Source organism: Lathyrus oleraceus, chromosome 3, assembly GCF_024323335.1.
Source record: "Lathyrus oleraceus cultivar Zhongwan6 chromosome 3, CAAS_Psat_ZW6_1.0, whole genome shotgun sequence".
NCBI classification, from domain to species: Eukaryota; Viridiplantae; Streptophyta; class Magnoliopsida; order Fabales; family Fabaceae; genus Lathyrus; species Lathyrus oleraceus.
In genome coordinates, this window is record NC_066581.1 from 168,219,519 (window position 1) to 168,241,253 (window position 21,735).

At 33.4% G+C, this 21,735-nt stretch overlaps 1 long non-coding RNA gene across 1 annotated transcript; it reads left to right on the plus strand.

Moving 5' to 3' along the window:
* Window positions 1-17,108: 17,108 nt before the first annotated feature.
* On the plus strand, window positions 17,109-19,497 carry LOC127126037 (uncharacterized). Its single transcript, XR_007804879.1, has 2 exons — window positions 17,109-17,518; window positions 17,968-19,497. It is a non-coding gene; the product is annotated as an uncharacterized LOC127126037 (long non-coding RNA).
* The last annotated feature ends 2,238 nt before the right edge of the window (window positions 19,498-21,735 follow it).

A 21,735-nucleotide genomic window follows, 5' to 3' on the forward strand; every position in this document is an offset into this window, starting at 1 on the left:
ACCTTTAAGAGATTCGTTGCACCCATTAGTTTCTTTTAGAAGGATATCTCTTTTAAAAACGACAAAGCCAAGCCATTTTTTCAAGATCTCCTTATCCTTCCTAAGATTTCTTGGATCCAAGAACTCCCATTTTGCAGCGACGTCAATGGATATATAATGGCCACTCAATGAAAATGGTAATACATCTTCATCATCGCTCCTCAGTGGCTTAAGTCATTCCGAGGAGCGTAGTAGTCATAATATGGGAGGCTGGAATGAACGTCCTTATCCGACCCAAGGTCGACAGTGAGGAGAAAAGACTACATGTCATAAGTAGGTGGAATATTTTGAGTCCCCCTATTATAAACTTCCCTGATCTTGTCACCCCTAACTTAAGTTTCTTTGAATCTGGCTCGTCGGTAACAAGTCTTTTGTCCTTCTCCCTCTTGAAAGATTTTCCGTTAACTCTCCTCAATGAAGACCAATTATAAGCATGTTTTCCTGGTTGATTATGAGGTTATTTTACTTCTATCTTAAGAAATTGGAAAGCCTTAATTCTGTAATCCCTCTGGCATATGTCTTTAAGGTTAAATCTTCTAAATGTTTGGGCCTACACTACGGCATCCAATGGATGCACCAAAGGTGGAACCATAGAAGGATGCATACTTTTGCTAAGACATCTTTTCATTTCCACCATCAATTGACAATTATCAAGTTTTCTGCTAGACAAAAAAGTAAAATGATTAATACGTAAGGAAAAAAAGACAATGGTAAAAACTCAAGAATAAACTAAGGTCCCTTTGTTCACCAAATTTCTTCTATCTTTCCTCCTCAGAGTCTGCTTTTACCAACAATCTAGTTTCTAGATGACATTTCTTATTTTTTTAGGATATTTCCGTTAGAAGGACCATCCTTAACCATGAAGTCAAGGTCTTCCCAAAATGAGATAAAACTAACCTTCAAGCCTATTTGGAATTACATTTTGGATCAGTCAATTCGGATCAAAACTTGAACATGATTCGAATCAGAATCTCATTTGATTCGAATCAAGTACAAATAATGATTCGAATCATTTATCTTAAAAAGAATCTCCTTTTTATTTTGTCCAGATTTATTTGAATCAATTTCTCTTCTTGAGTAGAATCAAACCATAAAAACTCAATTTTCCATCATTCATTTAAATGCTTGTTTCTTTTTATTATAGTAAAAAATGTGGGAAATCTATGATAGTTCATAGAGACAAAATTAGTGATTTTTTCCCTCTCTTCTTAGTGTGTTAATCTTTACAACACTCCTCTCTCTTCTTCACCAAACATCGATCTTTGATATATAACTATGTCAATTCTTTATCTATTTTTATTGCATCTTGATTTATTCAATTGGGTTGTTATTTTTTGTGTTTTGAGAATAAGTTGTTCAAATCTTGTTGAGGATTTGATCAATATCTTAATAACTATCAAGAACCAAGACCCACTTATCTAGTAACTTGTTTGAACAATATGTGTGTGTGTGTGTGTTCATATTTCATTAATACTGAATTACTTGACTAATCGCTTGTAATGTTATCTATTGTTGAGATTATCTCGCATTGTTAACCATCTTCATCATTAATCTCTTTCCTTGTTTAAAAGGGGGACTATTGGTACATTAGGGTATCTAATGGGTTTGTGTGTTGCTGGTTTCTTATTTGTAACAGGTGCATGTATCGTTTCTTGAATGCATTTTGGGATTGAGAAGTTATCTAATAAGATGAGAGTTTCCATCATACTCAACGGAAGACTTTGGAATAATCAAGTATTAACGGTACGTAAGGCGGAGTTGGAAGTCGTCCTTCTTTGGTGGCATTTGAGAAATATTGATAGCAGACTAAGTTGGGAGTTGTCCAATATAGGTTCAGTTAATGGTAATCGCTCAGACATGAAATCGGTGGGATCAGGTGATTTGCCACATACGAATACTTGGAGCAGGTTATTATGGATAGCGAGGTTATTGGATCAAGATCTTGTGGGATATTATATTGTGTTAGCAGTTTAGTGTCTGCTTCATCAAAAGGAATTATTGTGTGATACTTCCCTATAATCAAAATGCTGTATTGATTTGATCATCATAGTGGAATATTGTGATTATGTTCTGATGGCATCATCCGTTGAAGAGTGCATGTAGGCAAAGAGAGTATGAATGTTGAAACACTATATATTTTTGTGTATGTTTCTCTTTCTCTATCCTTTTTACTTTACAAGCGTTCATCCATTCATGTCATATTTATTATTGTATGTCTGCAATTGTATAGATTGTATACCATATAAGTTAGAACTTGATTATTATGTTTTAATGTATAAGCTTAGGTACATGGTGTATCAATTCTAAGGATTTTTTATGAAGTCAATTATTCATTGTTAAGATCATCCAAGTAATGTGTTTTTAAATCGCTTCGTTTGCAAGTGGCTTTGGATGTCATGTAAACGACTTGTGCTAGAAATGATATATCTTATAGTTCTTTTATGTATCATTTCATGCAAGTTGATTTATTTAGATGTTTGCACGCTCTCGTCTTTGTGTTTTGCTTCTGCGGTTTCTAAAATATCTGATTTTGTATTATGGGACCTAAAAAGTTCTTTAAATTGTCTAAAAGGATTTTAGGGTTTATTCAACCCCCTTCTAGACATTGTTGTTTCCATATTCTTACCCAATATATACACCCTAAACAATATTTTATCTGTTAGGTAGATTGTTAGAAGTCTCTTACTTAGTGTTTGAACATTTGAAGTCCATTGGTTGTGTGCTTGAGCATAAAAGTCTCTTACTTGTGTGCTTGAGCGTTAGAAGTCTCTTGATTGTGTGCTTGAGCATAGAAGTCTCTTACTTTGTTTTTAGTATTCGAAGTCGCTTGCTTGTTGCTTGAGAAAATTGTAATCTTGTGTGATTATAGTGAAAATCTCTTATAACTATAAGGGGACTGGATTACTCTCGGTGTGAGATAGGGACTGGGATAACTTTGTGTTTCTCTCTTCTTTATTTCACTCCCTATCCACTGCCTATCACGTACCTCTGATTTAGATTTTACACTTTATGTTTAAAATCTGACTAGCTTTAAAAAGAAAGAAAAAGTCTAACGCAATTTAACTCCCTTCTTGTGTTTTTCTCACCTTCAGTTGGCATCAGAGCACAGTCTGTCATAAACACTTAACAATGGTACGTAAAAGATCCTGAGAGAAAAACATATTAAATCATGTCAGTAGTACCTGAGTCTTATAGTGGTACTCCTAATCCACATGCTACTATTAATCATGATTATAGTACTTCTTAAAAGAATAACTATACAACTAGACCTCCAACTTTCAGTGGAGACTCTATATATTTTGAATGGTGGAAGAGAAAGATGTACACTCATATTATATGTTTTGACGATGAGTTATGATATATTATTGATGATGGCATTGATATTCCAGTTAATGGAATAGGAATGGTGACTGACAGAAAAACTGTCACACCTGGTCAAAAAAATTCTATAGAAAACATCATAGAGTTAGAGGAGTTATGGTCGACGCCCTACCTCACTCTGAGTACATCAAGATTATTGACAAATCTAATGCTAAAACTATTTTTGAATCCATATGTGATACTTATGAAGGGAATCAACAAGTTAAGGAAGATAAGGCTAATCTCTTGATTTAGAAATATGAACTGTTTAGAATGAAGGAAGATGAAGATATTAAAATCATGTTCTCAAGGTTTCAAATTATGGTGTCTGGACTCCATGTTCTGAGAAAATTCTACACAACCTCTGATCATGTCAAGAAGATTCTTAGGAGTCCTCCTATTAGATATAGACCTAAGGTAATAACTATCCAAGAAGCCAAAGACTTAAACAGATTAAGTCTTGAAGCCTTATAAGAAACCTCCATAGCCATGAGATAAAGCTCAATGGAGATGAACTTTCTAGGAAGTCAAAGTCTATTGCTTTGAAATTTGTTGCTAAATATGCTAAGGCTCCTCAAGTCTGTGTGTTTGAAGAAGCTTCTCATGTAGATGGTTATGAAGAAGATTCAGATGATGAGGAGATGAGCTTTATTCTCAAACGAAGTCAATATCTGGCTAAGAAGAACAAAAGATTCTCTAACAGAAAGAAACAGTGACTTTAAAGGATCAAACTCCACAGAAAATAAAGATTATCATAAGGGATGCTTAAATTGCAAGAAGCTCCAATCTTCTATAACTTCATTCAATTTATTTTACAAGTAAATAAAACACTCCAGTCATCACGGTACTACATAATTATCCAAAAATTTGGATACAAAGTAGCAGAAACATTGAATTTCCACCATATTTAAGAATACAAAGTAAAACATTAACTAATATTGTTGCAGTTGTGTAGAGAAGATGTTTTGTCCATGTTCTTCTATAGGTATATTTTTTTCTTCCTTTCATTCTTCATTCAAGCATAATCACATACACTAACTATGGAGTAATTGAATTTAATACATGTTCTTAGATTTCTATGTTTTATTGGTGTTAATGTGGTAGCAATATCCATATAATATAGCATTCATATATGTGAACGTGACCCTGTGCAACATTGATAGCACATAACTAGAAAGTTTGGCTAACTTGAGGAAGAATCTAATGATTCACGGATGGCCCGTTTATTTTGGTTTTTCTTTTTAATGATTTTTATAGTTTAACATATTTTGATGTAAAAATATTTTATAGAGAAATTTTTCATAAAAGTTTCAAATGAAAATTTCGTTTGAATAATTATTCTTAAAATGTTATTTTAGGTATTTTATCATTTTATCAAAAAAAAATTTGGATATTAAAATTTTAAAAAATCACTTAATTTTTAAACTATTTCAAATAGTTTTACATGAAAATCATTTTTGAAATAAAACTTTTAAAAAAAAATGTGATGTTGACTATACTTTGATCTTTAATAATATAGGTTTATGTTATATTATATCAAAATTAGTTTTTCAATTTAGAAAAATTTGTAATATTTTAAAAAATATTTTTATAAAATCCATTTTAAAAAATAAAATAAAAAATCCATTTTTTTAAAGATAAAACAAACTCGCCCTTAATTTCCTTATTCAACGTATTCCAATAATGTCTATTACAATATGGCTAGATTGTTGCAAACCCTATAAGATACATTAGATGGTACCACCACTTGCTGATGAAATTTGCTGACAGACCTTTCACCGCAAGTTTCTTTCTGTGCCAAAATTCATTAGTAAACTAACATTATACCTCCTTCAATTACATCAACATAACCTAGTTTATTAAACATTTATAAGAAATCAAACTAAAATTCTAATTGTATGAGTCCATAAGTTTCAGCTAGAAAAGAAAGAATTGTATGAGTCCATAAGTTTCAGCTAGAAAAGAAAGAATATTTTCAAGTTTTCATTGTATCATTTCATTTATAAGAGTTTTACTATATAATTTTAATGGATATAATTCAATCTTCTAGATATTCAACAATATAGCCCTCTTGTAATATGCATTATTGTATCACTTCTTTTATAAGAGTTTGCTATTTGATTTTAATGGATCTAATTGATTGCAGAAATTCAAGAGCTAGATTGTTGCATCGACCATGTCATTGTGAGCCTCAATGATAATGCATGTTTAAATGGTTGCAACTCTGCAATTTTGACCCACATTGTTTAAGAAATTACTATCTCTATTAGTTAGGATCAAAAAAGTGGTGGGTAAAGCCATGTGAATGTAACCTAAAATGACACTCACTATTTAAATCAGTATTATTTTTTTTCCAAAAAAATTAATTAATCCCTAACTCTTAGAATCACAAATATAACTTACAAACTTATCTAAATAACTATTCTCTAACGTATTCGAATTTACAAACCGGAAACATATTCAACTTCTACTCGATCTTTATTTTTATATAAAAAAATTAAAAAAATAAACACCAAAATTTGGATAAGTCCGCTATTTACTCCAATCCTTCTCATTCAATTTATCTTTAAAATAAATAAGACATTTGAAGTCATAAAAATACCACATAATATAACAAAATATTGAGTTAAAATTAATTAAATAAAAATTATTAAATATTACAATTAATCTCTTACAATAATAACTAAATTATAAATTCATACTATTTTCAAAATCTCAGTTTAATTCAAAATAATAGTCGTAATTTATATCATTAAGTTGGCGAGGCAAAATTTATAATTATCTTATTTTTTTCATTTTAACAACATATATGTAAATAGAAACCAATTTTAGAAAAATGCAAACCACATATATTATATCCTTATGTAAACTTGCAATGGCGCTCAACAAACTACTCTCACCTATACGACTATTGACAGTCATCACTAAGAGACAAAATTAAATGTATTCCACGAGTATCTAACTTAATGATTATTAGTAATGTGGCAAGCAAAAGCTTGATTGATTTTGTTGTGGAATGTTGGCGGTTTGTTTTGTCTTTTTTTTTTATATGATTGTTATAGTGTTATATATTTTGATGTAAAATATTTTATCAAATTTTTTTTTATAAAAGATTCAAATAAAAATTTAATTTAAATAGTTATTTTTAAAATAAAAATTTAGTTTAAATAGTTATTTTTAAAATGTTATTTTATATATTTCATCATTTTATCCAAAAAAATTTGGATATTAAAATTTTAAAAAATTATTTAATTTTAAAGCTATTTCAAATAATTTTTTATAAAAATCATTTTTGAGATACAATTTTTTTAAAAATTATGATTTTGATTATGTTTTGATTTTCAATAATGTATGTTTATGTTATAGAATGTCAAAATTAATTTTTTAATTTGTAAAAAATAAATTTATAAAAGTTTATAATATTTTAAAAAATATTTTTATAGAATCCATTTTTAAAAATAAAAATAAAAAATTTATTATTTTAAAACTAAAACAAACCAATCCGTTATAATACTAATATTTACTGATGATTTTACATCTGGCTAAAACATATTTGTTAGAGAACGATTTGAAATATACTATAGAAACATGCATTCGTGTTCCTATATGAACACAATTCACCAATTCAGTTCAATATCAAATCTACATTACAAACACAAGACTCATTATAGTTATTTGTAACCAAACCTAAACTTCTATAAAATAAAAAAAACTGCATCATTTTTATATATCAAATGAAAAAAAAAATCATTGCAAGTATATATAAAAGGAACACAAAAAAAAAAGCTGGTTTCAGTTAAGTATTAGCATATTTCAAAAAAAAAAAATATTTATATCACATCAATAAATTCTTATCATAAACTAAACAAATCAATTTCAATCGTTCAAAGTTCATCAAATATCAAATAAAACTTTTAGAGTTTTTTTTTAATATCCAGTTTTTTTAAAAAACTTTCAAAAATAAACATTTTTTCAAAAAAATTATAAAATTGGGCAATTTTTGCCCTAATTTTGTACATGGGCGCCACCCTAGTTGGCGCCTACCCTTAAAAGGTAGGGCAAGTCGCCACTAGGAGTGGCGCCTACACTCTTTTTCTTTTTTTTTTTTTTTTTTTTTTAATATGTTTTTTTTTTTAATTTTTTTTAATTTATGAATTTAGATTTATTATAAATTATATAAATTTATATTAATACATATATATAAATAAAATTATTTACAAGATTAATATATATATATATATATATATATATATATATATATATATATATATTAATTTATATATATATATTAATTAAATTTATAAGTAATTAATATTATTTATAAATTTTTGGAAAAATTAGGATTAATCATGTTAAGGTTAATTTATCAAGTGCGACACTAATTAGGGTTAAGTAGATTGGTGTACAACCCAGATCTTTTCCTATAAATAAAGTGTTATTTCCTTGCATTTTCTTCACCACTATTTCCTATCACTTTTTCTATCAAGTTGAGTTCATGGCATCCCCAAGACCGTCGTCATGGCAGCGAACATCATCAAGGCGCCCGGATCCTGAACAAGTAATCTTAAAAAGGGATGGGCATGTTATTTTCTCGCCTTTGAAACCCCCAATGGAGATGAAATTTTGGAACATCCGTTCGTTGGACCAACTAAAAAGGTCCTTGATGTCTTGGTTAGAGGGATATTACCAACCTGGTGAAGTCATCAGAAGGATTCAGAGGCTTAGAACAAGGTTCTCATTTGAAACTGGAGAAACGATACGTTGGTGGGTTGAAGTTGAAAGCGACATTGATTGCATCCAAATGATGCATGGATCAGACGACATAGTGTTAACTGTTGTAATTTCTTAGATTTTAATGGTTGTTTGTCATGTTGTTGTTGTATTTGTTATTGTTCTAGTACTTGTTCTTGTTTTAGTACTTGTTTTTGTTCCAGTATTTGTTTTTGTTTTAGTAATTGGTGTTGTAATGTTAGATGTTTGTGTTTGTTGTTCAAGTGTCATCTTCTATTTGGAATAAAAAGTAAACTTTAATGATAAATAGCATTGGTACACAGATTTATGAATATGAAAACTAAGTTGTGGAACTAGATCCACGATATGGACATTTGTTCTTATTATGCCCTAGTTGTCTACATATGCTACACTTCCTCTGCATTTTCTCTGCGACGTCCATTTCAGTTCTAATGCGCCTGCTATTTGGGCGACCACTTTTATTCCGCCGCATTGATTCGTTGTGCCAAACAATTTCCCCGTCATACTCTGGCCAATACGCCTCCAATGCTACCACCGGAAAGGGATTGTCGTATACATTGAGCAATGTTGCAACTTTGTAGATGGGAGACACTAGCGATAATGCATCGAAGTGGCTGTGTGAACACGCTGCAATGACATGGGAACAAGGCATACGATAGGCCTGAAATTGACCACAGTCGCACCAACGGTCTGGTATTAGGACCCTATACTCTTGTCTGGGCAGCCCTTGGTTGTGGTCAATTGTTTCCTTGACACTAAAAGTGTGGCCATGGCGGTCGAATTCCGTAACCCGATGGCTGCTGCCTTTGGCAGATTCCTGCCTCATAAACTTCATGCCAGCATCACTATATACTTGACTCGTCTGCAACACTTCATGTCAGCGCCTGCCTCTTGTTACGAACAACGTTGTCATCCGAAAATAGGTCGCACTCACCAATGCGGTTACCGGGAGGTTACGTATGCCCTTAAAGACGCCATTCATTGATTCCACAAGATTTGTTGTCATGTGGCCCCACCTCACCCCATCGTCGTATGATCTAGTCCACTTCGCTCTGTCGATATTATCGATCCACCTCCCTGCATCAGAATTTGCCAACACTATTTCCCGGCGGTAGTATTGGAATCCAGGTTGGTTTAATGCATACCCCGCGTTTATTAAATGTTGCTTCAAGAAGTTATCCTTGAACTCCCGTATAAAATTTTGAGCAATATGCCTGATGCAGTAGACATGGGTAGACGGGGGGTCATGCCAACCATTTGCTGGATTATTGTATGCACTGTCTATTGAAGCGTGCCTGTCAGAAATCACACAGATGCCAGCTTGTGGAGTCACGTGCGTTCGGAGATTCTTAAGGAAGAAACTCCAAGCAGCAGCCGTTTCTCCTTCTACCAATGCAAAGGCTATTGGGAAAATATTAGAATTTCCATCTTGTGCGACCGCCATCAGTAACGATCCTTTGTATTTCCCATACAGCCAAGTTCCATCGACTTGAACAAGTGGTTTGCAGAATGTAAAATCGATGATGCAGGGACGGAATGCCCAGAAAAGTCTATGGAATATTTCATTACCTTCTAGACGAGTTCCGTCAAGGGATTGTGCCGGCAAGGTCTCCATTATAGAAACCGTCCCAGGTGAATACAATCGTAATGCAGCCAGGTAACGTGGTAGTTGTTTGTATGACTCCTCCCAGTTACCGTATACCAGTTCAATTGCCTTGGTTTTCGCTAACCAAGCCTTTCTGTATGACGGTGTATATTTGAAAACAGCCACGCAATGGGAGATAATTGTTTTGACCTTCAGTGACGGGTCAGCCTCAACTAGAGGTAATATGGAATGGCAGATCATATCATGACTAAGTTTGCGATGATCCTGTGCCATGTTGGTGTTGACGCAAATGTGAGCTTGAGAAATGGACCCTATCACCCACGCATTATGTTTCTTCTTGTACGATGCCATCAACCTATACCCACACTCCGGATTTTTGCATACAATAACGTATCTTTCCGGATTTGATTTGATAACATCGTAGTCAACACAGTTTTTCAAGTGCCAGTTCTTTATTGCTAACAGACACTCTTCCTTGGTCCGAAATTGGTCACCCTTCTTTAAGTCCTCATCAGACCTCATATATGGGTTGTAGAACATATCTGATGAGGGCTCATCCTCGCCCAAGTTAAGTGTTGTGAAGTGTGCAGGCGGTGAGTAGCGTTGTACATTTTCTGGATGTGCTTTTTTGCTCCAAACATGGGGGTGGTGGAGATTGCCGAGGCTAGCCCCAGAAAATCCTAATGTCTACTCCTTCCCCTACGCAACTAGGTAAATTTATGATGTTATTTCATTTTGTATATTTATTCTATAAATATTTGTAAATAATATTATTTATCTTTTTTTGTTTAGGTTCATTACAACCGGACTGGATTACAGTCTTACCCCCAAAAATAAAATTATATTTTATCGTCAACTCTTGGATCGTCTCCGAGCACAAGATGTATTACCACTAAATCACTCAGCTTCTAACTGATTTATTAATATCATGCATTCTCGATAAATAACATATTTGCTTTTTTCTTTGCAGTTTATTTGGAGGCCATATTTGGGATTGGAACATCAACCCAACCCCGAAGATGCAGCTGTTTGGACAGCAAAAACAGCCATAATGCGGTTCACCACTGTGGAGATGCACCAAAGTGACCGTGTCAAGCTGCAATTCGGAATGCATCAAGAAATCCCAGGCCCCCCAATGTCTATGGAACCTTGGCATCTAAAAAAAGTCAACCACCAGTGGTATGCCCAAAATTGGAAGGAATTTGCTAAGGAGTTTCGTAAAATGTGGAAAGACCGTGCCCTCTATGTTCTACAATTTCCGGTGGCGCCCAACGAAATGAAGCCGACAAGGGAATATGTGGATTGGTATAGAGCAAATACAAATCCAGAAATGATTGTGTCTGACCCGTTCTATTTGGACGATCCCCGGATGCAACAGCCATATTTCCAACAACAACAACCACCACAATATTCCCAACAACAACCACCACCACCATTTTACCAACAACAACCACCACCACCTTATTACCAACAACAACCACCACCACCATATTACCAACAACAACCACCACAACACATGTCCACCCCCCAACCAAATCAACAATACATACCACAAACTCAACCCCAATACCATGAAGACTACCAACACCAAACTCAACATTCCCACCACCATCAACAGTCCCAACACCTACCACAATATCAATCCCCCCACTTCCACCAATCCCAACACTTCCATCACGACAATGTCCCGAGCTCTTCCAGTCCTCCACCTAGCCCCGACACGGGTATACAAGAGGACTACCAACAAGACTACTACACACCACAACAAACATTGTACTTTGGCCAACCCGATTCAACCCTAAACTACCAAAGACCACAATTCGAGGGCGCACCCAGCAGTAGTCAGTTTGTCCCACCGAGACAAAGCTTTGAGGGCGCATAGGGGACCCGTCTTTCCTACAGCACTGAAGGGACTTCGACCCAACCACAACGGCAAACGGCAAGGGGACGCGTTAGGACTGGGGGTGGTAATAGGGAAGCACCACCACCACGTGAACCGTCTAGGCGAGTAATTAGACCTCCCCCGTGCGGATCGTACCAGGGACCGCATCATATGTGATTAATCATATCTTTGTAATATTTGTCTTGTCTATTATTTAAATAAAAATATTTTCTGTTTATTATCTTTATATCTTTATCTTTATCTTTAAAGATATTGTCTATCATATCTTATATATATATATATATATATATATATATAATATATATATATATATATATATATATATATATATATATAATATATATATATATATAATATATATATATATTAATTACATGTGTATAAATATTTATTTACACTTATATAAATTAATTTTTTTTCCAAAATTTACAAATAATATTAATTACTTATAAATTAAATTAATATATATATATATATAAATTAATATATATATATATATATATCTTGTAAATAATTTTATTTATATATATGTGTTAATATAAATTAATATAATTTATAAAAAATATAAATTTATAAATTAAAAAAATTAAAATAAATAAATAAATAAAACATATTAAAAAAAAAAGAAAAAAAAGGGAATGGGTGTAGGCGCCACTCCTAGTGGCGACTTGCTCTACCCATTAAGGGTAGGCGCCAACTAGGGTGGCACCTAGGTTTAATTTAGGGCCAAAAATGGCCATTTGTGTAATTTTTTTGAAAAATGGTGTATTTTTGATTTTTTTTTTAAATTTCTGGATATTTAAAAAAAAAATTCAAACTTTTAATGTTAAAAAATTTTACAAACCCTAAAAGATAAAAAAATAAACATAAAATTCAAAAATTGAAAGAGAAGAAATGACAAACTCTAAAGAGAATGGGAAGAATGAGATGAAAAATAAAAGAAATAATGAACTTGAAAAAAAAATTCCTTATCATAAATAAAATAAATCGATTGAACGTTCAAATTTCATCAAATCTTAAATGAAATATTCAATGTCAAAATATTTCACAAACCCTAAAGAATACAAAAAGAAACATAAAACTAAAAAAAAACATAAAGAGAAGAAATGACAAATCTTAAAGAGAATAAAAGAAATGAGATGAAAAATAAGTGAAATAATAAAGTTGAAAGAAAAATGAAAAAGTTAGCTAGAGCGCATTAGCTTGAATGGTAAAGTAACATGTTGTTGACATACAGAATTAGGGGCTCAACCACTATTTGTGGCATTATTTTTGTAAATTATATTGTAATTTTTTAGTTTTTTTAATTAAATGTGTTATTAGATATGAAATTTGGGAGAATAACTAGCAAGAGAGCTTTAGCTTGGATGGTAAGAGACCGAGTCCATGCACAAATAAATAGGTGTTTGGTCCCATTGGTTGCATTTTTTTCTAAATTATAAAAAGAGAAATTTTAATGTGTGCCATAAGACATCTCTTTTCTATTTGAGCGTTGTATAAAACTCAACATATACACAACCCTTTTTTTTTTAATTTTCGGCGTTGTCTAATGTAGTAGTTAAGGCAGCCCTTTTTTTTAAATAATAAGTGTTATCTTGTGTATAACTTACGACATCGTTTTTTATTTTGAGTGTTGTATAAAATAAAAGCACTATATAATATATAATTGTGTCTAAAATTATTGTGTTTTTGGTAAACATACATCAGCACTTATACAATAAAACATGGGAAAAATGGATACTTATGCTAACACTTATTTTTAAAAGTGTTGTCTAATGTTCTCTTGTATATTTTAGTATCGCTTTTTATTAATAAACGATGGTGAATAGGGTGCTGCATAAACACTTTTTTTGGCATAGTGGGCTAAGATGAGTGTGGTGTTTGGCTTCAGTGTGCAACTCCTATGTTAGGGTACATTAGTTTGAGCGGGTGGAACTTTAGATAAGGCTTCATGTTGGGCTAATCCAGTTAGGTCATTCGGATGGTCCAAAATAATTTCCCCCAAATCCTTGTTATTGAATTCATAACTTAGATTACATTAGATTGCCATGATCGGCCACAATAAAATTTTGTCGTGGCGTATCATGGCCCCTACAAGATTCTCTATGTTGGGGAAGAAACTAGTGGTGAGTTAAGTGAGAATAAGTGGTCTTTTGAATACACGCAATAAATGTTTGTCATGTTATTGAAATAAATACCATTCTTCTCATTTGTCCTTTCAATTGTTTGTGTCTATTTATAGTTATGGTTAACATAGGAAATTCAAAAATTCCCTTCGTAGACTTTCTCAGGAACGATAATATAAGTGATATACCTCATCACGAACCAAAATGATAAACCTAGAAATACTTGAAGTGTCTCCTATAGATGTAAGATATCCCTTTGTAGATTTCATAGATATTAGTGGGAGTTTATATACTTTAAGAAGTCTAATCGAGGGTGTTGAGGAATTGGAAGACCTAATGGAAGCAAAAGATCTCGTAATGGGTATGGATGGAGAGGAGGAAGTTGTTCCCTTTAGTATTGACATCACAAAAGTTTCTCATGGTTGCGCCTTCCCTGAGCTCCATATGCCGAACCCAAATACTATAGATGTTTACAAGGATGAGTCAAAGGCTCGTATTTATATTAAGACCTTCATGCACCTTCATGTGATGGATAAAGTCCCGATCATGCTCATAAATATATATGTTGATAGTGAGGCCGAGATGATACGAAGGGGACATTGGGCTATTAAGCTCTGCGTCGAACCAAATCAGTTCCCTTTGCATGGAACAAGATATTTTTGGTACAACATCTATTTTTAATGAGGCACGTGAGATAGAGAATGCTTGTTAAGGTGTAGGTTCAGCCTCTTACTAGGAATTTTCACATGTTAATCCTATTAAGAGACCATGTAGTCTTTTTGATGGGTGTGTTTCCCCCTTTTCACAGATGTTTGTTTTCTAGAATGGGGTTCAAGCTTAGTTTTAATGAGTTTGTGGTCAGGGTCATGAATCACTTGGGAATTTCCCCCTTGAAAATGGAATTCCAGACTTGGGCCTACATCAGGTTCTTCTACCATTGATGTGAATACATGAACGACGTCCCCACCCTTAAGCTCTTTTTCCACCTCTTCAACATACAACACACCTCGGCAATGGCAGTTCGAGACCAAGGATTTATATCGTTCGGGCAATGAAGAAGATGTATGAAGTTTACAGGGATAATTTAAATATTTCAAGGATATGTACTATTTTCTTACTCCCCTCATTCGCGATGTTCGTTAAAGTTTATGTATGATACCATAAGGTCATGTGAAACATAGAGACTCCCTCTCATGGTGTTCTCTTTCTTCCCCTCAAGATGTCTAGAGGCTCTAGGTTGTGTGGAAACGTTTCCAAAATATTCTAAGGATAATAACTTTTTGGTGGGCCCAAGCATTTCTATTTATAAGGCATATGATCTGATCAAGTAACCTCGCTATCCATAATTTGTGCGTTTTTATTTGTTTTTGTCTGATTCTCTCCTTTTTTATATTTGACAAATGAGGAGAGGTAGTTGATATATTGTCGATATTTACGCGTATTAAGTGTTTAATGGAGGGGGGCTTTAAAACTTTTACGACTTAAAGGAAGTATGGTGTGATAGTCATCAGTATGACTAATGTTTCATTTTCCAAATTTTGCATTGATTTATTTCGTCAACAATAATCTCACAATTTTGTCAAACATCAAAAAGGGGGAGACTAAAAGCACATAGTATCATTTGGTATCTTTTACGTGCTTTAAGTATCTATTGAGTTTTGATGTTTTACAATTCAATTATTGTTTCATTGCATATTTACAACTTGTATACTCTTTCAATTCATCAGTGTGATTGTAAACTTTTGTTCAAATTGTTGTAATCGTTTGGTTATGTAACTGCACCACTAAGAATCATTTGCATTACATATTGTACTAAGTTGATCTTTATTAGATATTTCATTTTGAGCCTATGAAATTTACTGCTTTGTCATTTCCACATGAGTAACTTAAATAACAAGTTATAACATTTGAATCAAGGAAATACTAATGCTTCGATCAAAAATATTGAAATGCAAATAGGGCAGATTGCAAAACAATTGGTTGTCCAACAAGGGGGAGCTTTCACCGTCAACACTCAGACTAATCCAAAGGAACACTGCAACTAAATAACATCCAGGAGTGGGAGAGTGACTGAAACAGGAGTCGATGGGAATTTTGAAAAAGAAAGAGATGTTGTTGAATCAAAAGAAGAACATGAGGAACGGAGAAAAGAAAGTGAACAAGAATTAAAAAAGAAAAATAATGAGGGAGTTTTAGTCGAAAATGAACAAAAAATAAAATGAGATAAAAGTGAATGAGGGACAGAATATAAAGAATCGGAAAATGAAAGGAAAGACGACTATTCAACCAGTGCAACCGTTACCATATCCTCATGCTCCCACCAAGAAAGACAAGGAAAATCAGTTTGGGAGGTTTCTGGAAATTTTTAAGAGATTACAGATAAACATGCCATTTTCTAAAACCTTAGAGCATATGCCAACATATGCCAAATTCATGAAGGAGATTCTTATGAAAAACCAGAGGTACACAGATGAAGAACAATCCAAGTGGATGTTAGATGCAGTGCCATCATATAGAAAAACATTCCGCAAGAAGAAATAGATTTGGGACGAGTTACATTGCCTATTACTATAGGAAACGTAAATGTAGGAAAGGCATTGATCAATCTCAGATCCAACATAAATCTGATAACATTACCAGTGGTAAAGCGGATTGGCGATCTATATATGAAAAACAAAAAGATGACACTCCAACTAGCACACAAATTCATTACCAGACTGTTATGGATAACTGAGGATGTATTGGTTAAAATTGATAAATTTATATTCCCTATAGATTATGTGATGATGGATATTCAGACACATGATGATATACCTCTAATTCTGGGACGACCATTCATGAAAACAACAAGAATAATGATAGATGTGGACGAGGGAGTGATGAAAGTATGATTGCAAAATGAAAAAGTCATTTTTAGTTTGTTTGAAGCAATCAAGCATGCAACCAACAAAAGAATATGTTGTGAAATGGATGTTCTTGACAAAGAAAGAGAAAAGGAGGATATTGGTGACTGTATAACAGATCTTGAAATACCACAAGAAGCTTTCATACTAAAAGAGAAAATGGAGATAAACTTGGAGGGCATTCGGAGAAACAAAGGAATCGGAAGAATTCATGAGAAAGCCAAAACTTGTAAGAAAGCCACTCACGAGGTTGTCAAAAGGGTCAGGCCAATAATAAAGAGGCATGACAAAACAAATCCATATTCTGGTGATGGAAATGATTGAATCATATCACAAAGACCACCTTGAATTCACTTGAAAAGGCGTCGAGATAATGACGCTAAACAAGCGCTTGTGTGGAGGCAACCCAATATTGTAAGTATTTTAAGTTTTTAATTTACATTGGCTTCATGGCTTGTTGCTGAACAAGGGGAATTTTTAAAATGGTTTAGGACGGGTTTTTGTGCTAAGCCCAACCTAGCTGCGCTAAGCGCCTCCGCGGTAAGCCTAGGATTTTGGGGCTATGCGCATATGGCAATACACAACGTGCCTGTATTAATTTCCATTTAATCCTTTTTGAACCAGTTTCCAACTTCCTCTAACCACATTAGTTGGCACACGTTCAGGTCCAAAAAATATCATTCTATCATCAAATCCTAACCTAACTCTCATTTCTCACTTTACACAAACCCTAGCCTCCACTTTCACTTTTCATTTTCATAAAAACATTATCACCCACAAGGCTACACCTATCATTCATCTGCATCTAGAATCCATAGCTTCAACACAGGTTTGTCATTTACTCATCAAAGCATGGTTCTAGGATATATTTGAATTAGTTTTAATGAGTTTTTCTTAGGGTTATCATCTTTGTATCTTGGTATGACTCTTAGCAAACACATATTTATGCAAAGCAATTTTGAAATATTTGTTGAAAGAGGTTTATTTCAAAGAGATTCATGTCGAGTATTCCATTTTTTTGTTAAAATTTGTTTGCAAATTGCATAAATCCTCGTGTGTGATGACTGTTAGAGAACACTTTTGTTGAAACTTCTGGGTTGCTCACTTAGCGCACCATTTTGGGACTAAGTAAGATTTCACTATAACTAGCCTTAGCGCACCTTGATATGCTCAAACTTTATTTGTTTCAGCTTTGTGTGGTTTGTCTTGAACTAATGACATGCTTTACCCTTATCATTATGTTAATCATATGGAAGTGATGTGTGTTGTTTGTTACAGATATGGCTCCAAAAAAATAAATCATGTCCAAGAAGCAAAAGGGTGCAGCTAGTACATCTAAGGGGCCAAACCCCATTGATGAAAATAGATTTTTTGGAGTGGACCAAGATGAGAGATTTATAGAGATATCCAGCAAAAGAATCTGGGCAGAAAGAAGGTTTGTCATTTATCTAGAAGGAATATTTTGAAATTATGCAGAGATCATATCCGGAAGAGGGTGAGAAACTTTGGTGAATCCTCCAACTAGGCTCAAATACGAGATCATTAGGGAGTTCTATGATAATGCTCTCCCCATAGAAGGCCTGAAATACCCTTTCACCACCATGGTTCAAGGAAGAATCATCTCCTTTGATAGGAATGCCATCAATGAGTATTTGGGCAGCCCTCTAAATCTAGAAGAAGGAGAAACTGATTCTTATTCAAGGCATGTGGCACAAGGTAATTGGAATATTCAAAGGATTTCTTGATCCATTATACCGTAAGGAAGGACCTATCAAACAAATGCTTATGGAGTACCTGTCAAATTGAAAAAAGAAGACATGACAACTCGAGCACAAGTGACCCTGACTCTTATGTTATACAAAATTAGGGCTCACAATCATACATCTTCTATTCCCATGGAGAAATCACACCTTTTATATTATTTTGTTGAGGTAAGAGAGGTGGATGTGGCTCAAATTATTTTGAATGAAATCAGAACGATTGTTGAAAATGGTAGCAAGCTAGGCGAAAAATCTAATTTCCCGTTAGCTTTGTTAGGGTTGATCATGGGATTGTGTCAAAGGGCTCGAATGTGTATTCCTAGTCAGGCTCATGAAATAATTATTGGTGTTATGGATGATAGGTACATTTCAAGATACTGCAGGCAAAAACCAGCCATCACCCTTGATGAAGAGTGAGAAGAAACCACATCCCCTTCAGGATCACAAATTGGGATTGAGGACTGGGTGAGAACAACTCTCACTCACAACTGGGACTAAAATGTGTCCAATCATAGGACCACTTCTTATGTACAAGAATATTTGTATCACCTCCAGTTGCAAAGTGGTGGACCATATGTCGGTGTAAACCAGATCATGAACCCAAAGGCGTTCAAATCTCACATTTCATGGCTTGGGGACAGAACAATTTTCTCAGAAGGAGTAGCTACTGCAGGACACCAAGAAGAAGGAGATGAAGATGAAGCTGAACATCAGGAAGAATCTGAAGGTGCAAAAGAAGATGATAAAGAAGAGAAGGAGGAAGGATAAGAAGACATGGATGATGATTAAGAGTTGATTGACTGGAAAAGCTCACCATAACAGAGTGAAATATGTAAAAAGCTTTCAGTCATTTAGTTTACTATGTTTTATTCCTTTCCTTTGTATTCAAAATTGTGGATTTGTGTTGAATGTTTTTTGTATGTTTTATTTTGCTTGGATTTATGCTGAAACATGGAATTTTGTTGAAACCACAACTTGGGAATGGTGGTTAAATGTTAAGTCGTTGTCTAAATTATTTCAAAGTAGTAAGTAATAGTAGTTAATTTCAGATTTTGTCATTTTTGTTATTTTTCTTCAAAAATTGGTATTCTAATGGCTTGAAGAGGAAAATAGTGAGTGGTAATGATAAGAATTTGAGTGATCGCCAAGCCAAAGGTACATGTCTATCATCTTTTAGAATTTTAGCATGAAATTGAAACATGTATATGGCAAAAAAAAATTAGCTTATGCATTGTTTTACAATAACATGCCTTACTTGAATCACTTTAGAACGAAACCTAAAAGGCGAGGAAGCCTTCCATTGTTTACCAAATACACAAGGAGACCAACAATTTCTTGTTCTAACTCGGTTGGTTTATGTGAAATTTATGAATCACTTCTTTGAATTTAAATTTATGAGTAAATTTCTTGAATCACTTTACATATTTTGTGAAATTTATGAAAGCATAGAAAGGATCAAGGAACTTCTTTGAATTTGAGCACAACCACTTGACCAAATGAAGCCTTCATTTTCCTTGTGAGTGAGTGAGAATTTGACAACCCCTTTTGAGCCTAAAATATAGAATCTCATCAATTATGAATTATATAGATTCACTAAGTAATCCTATCACTTAGTGAACCTTATCAAATTCCCTGAAACATTCAATCATAATGATGCTTAAATGGATTCTGAATTTTTTTGAGAAACAATCAACCATACACCATCATTGAATTTTAACATTTTCCTTAGGATATGGGAGCATTCAAGTGAAATTTTAAGCTGTGTTCAAGTTAGAGATATGAATAAGAGGGTTACATCAAAAGAAAACATCATGGAAGAGAAAAGTAAAGAAAAGAATTAGAGGTAATGAGTGAAAAGGAAAAAAAGTGTTAAAATAAGATTTAAGAAAAAGTTGTGTAATATGTTTTCACTAAGGGTGTACTCAATTAGAAAAGGAAAAGGAAATTTGTGAAGAAATGTTAACACAAATTGAGTTCTCCTTTACACTTTGGCACTTTGATTCAAATAACCATAGAAATGAACCTTCCTTGGTAACCAAGCCCCATTACAACCTTTGAAATACCTTATTGATCAAATCTATATAATTTCATAATAGTATGTGCGAATGAATGCATAAGTTAATCAAGATGTTAGAAAGATTGTTGGATGTGAGTTCAAGTCCCCACATTTTGTTTTCAATTCATTGTTTACTTTCAAAAGTGTGTTAGGTGTGATTCAATATTGGAACATGTTATTGCATTATGTATGACATGATTGTTGTGTTTAGAACTTGTTTCAAGATCATGGTTTGATTCCATGACAATAGACATAATACTTGCACGAGCATTTCAAACTTGAACCATGCACTTTAAAATATTTGTTACTAGATAGTTTATCATGAAAAATCTTCGGAATATACTCTTCCACTCAAAAATCTTATTGATACTTTGTTTGAGGATAAAAAAGGTTATATGTTGCAGAGAGTTTATAAGTGCCAAAATATAGCAAAAGTTTACATTGAATATTGGCATTTATTAACTTGTTAAACAAGTTTCCCATTTAAAAACTCAAACTATGGTGTCAATTTGAATTTTAATAGAGTATCATTTCGTTTGTGAATAATATACCTAATTATGGCTCATTTTGAAGGTACTATTCTAAAGCAAATCAATGGAAAGAAAAGCTTGGAACGCAAGGCAAAGTGGCAGCAATACTTCTAGTGTGCTACAAGCATCTAGATGCAGGAAATATCCAGAGAGTTGTGTTTATAGCGTGCTATAAGCATCCAGATGTAGAAAAAATCCATAGAGTTGTACTTGTAGTGTGCTATAAGTATCCAGATGTAGAAAAAATACAGAGAGTTTTGCTTGTTCTGTGCTACAAGTATCCAGAAGAAATAGTTTGCACAAAGTCTCCTAGGACATTGGGGCTTAGAGGGGTTGTAGTACAAGAATGCTTAGCACACCATTTTGGGGCTTAGCACGCTAAGGCAATTAAAGATGATGACATGGAATATTTCTTCAAGGTGAAGAAAAGGGGTGGCACTTAGCTCAGAAAATTGGGGCGTAGCGCCACCGTGAATTTCAGTTTAATATATACTTTTTAGAACTTATATTTTGGAGATACTTTTTTATTTGAGAGAGATTTAATCAATTAACAAAGAGAGATTCAATGGGTTATGAGATTTTGAAGCTGGTAAGCGAAAGTCGTCGAGAAATCAAGATTGAGGTTGATTCATCTCATTTCTTCTCACCCACACCAAGCTACCATGAATACCTAACTGTTTTCTTGCTGGTATTAAAAGTA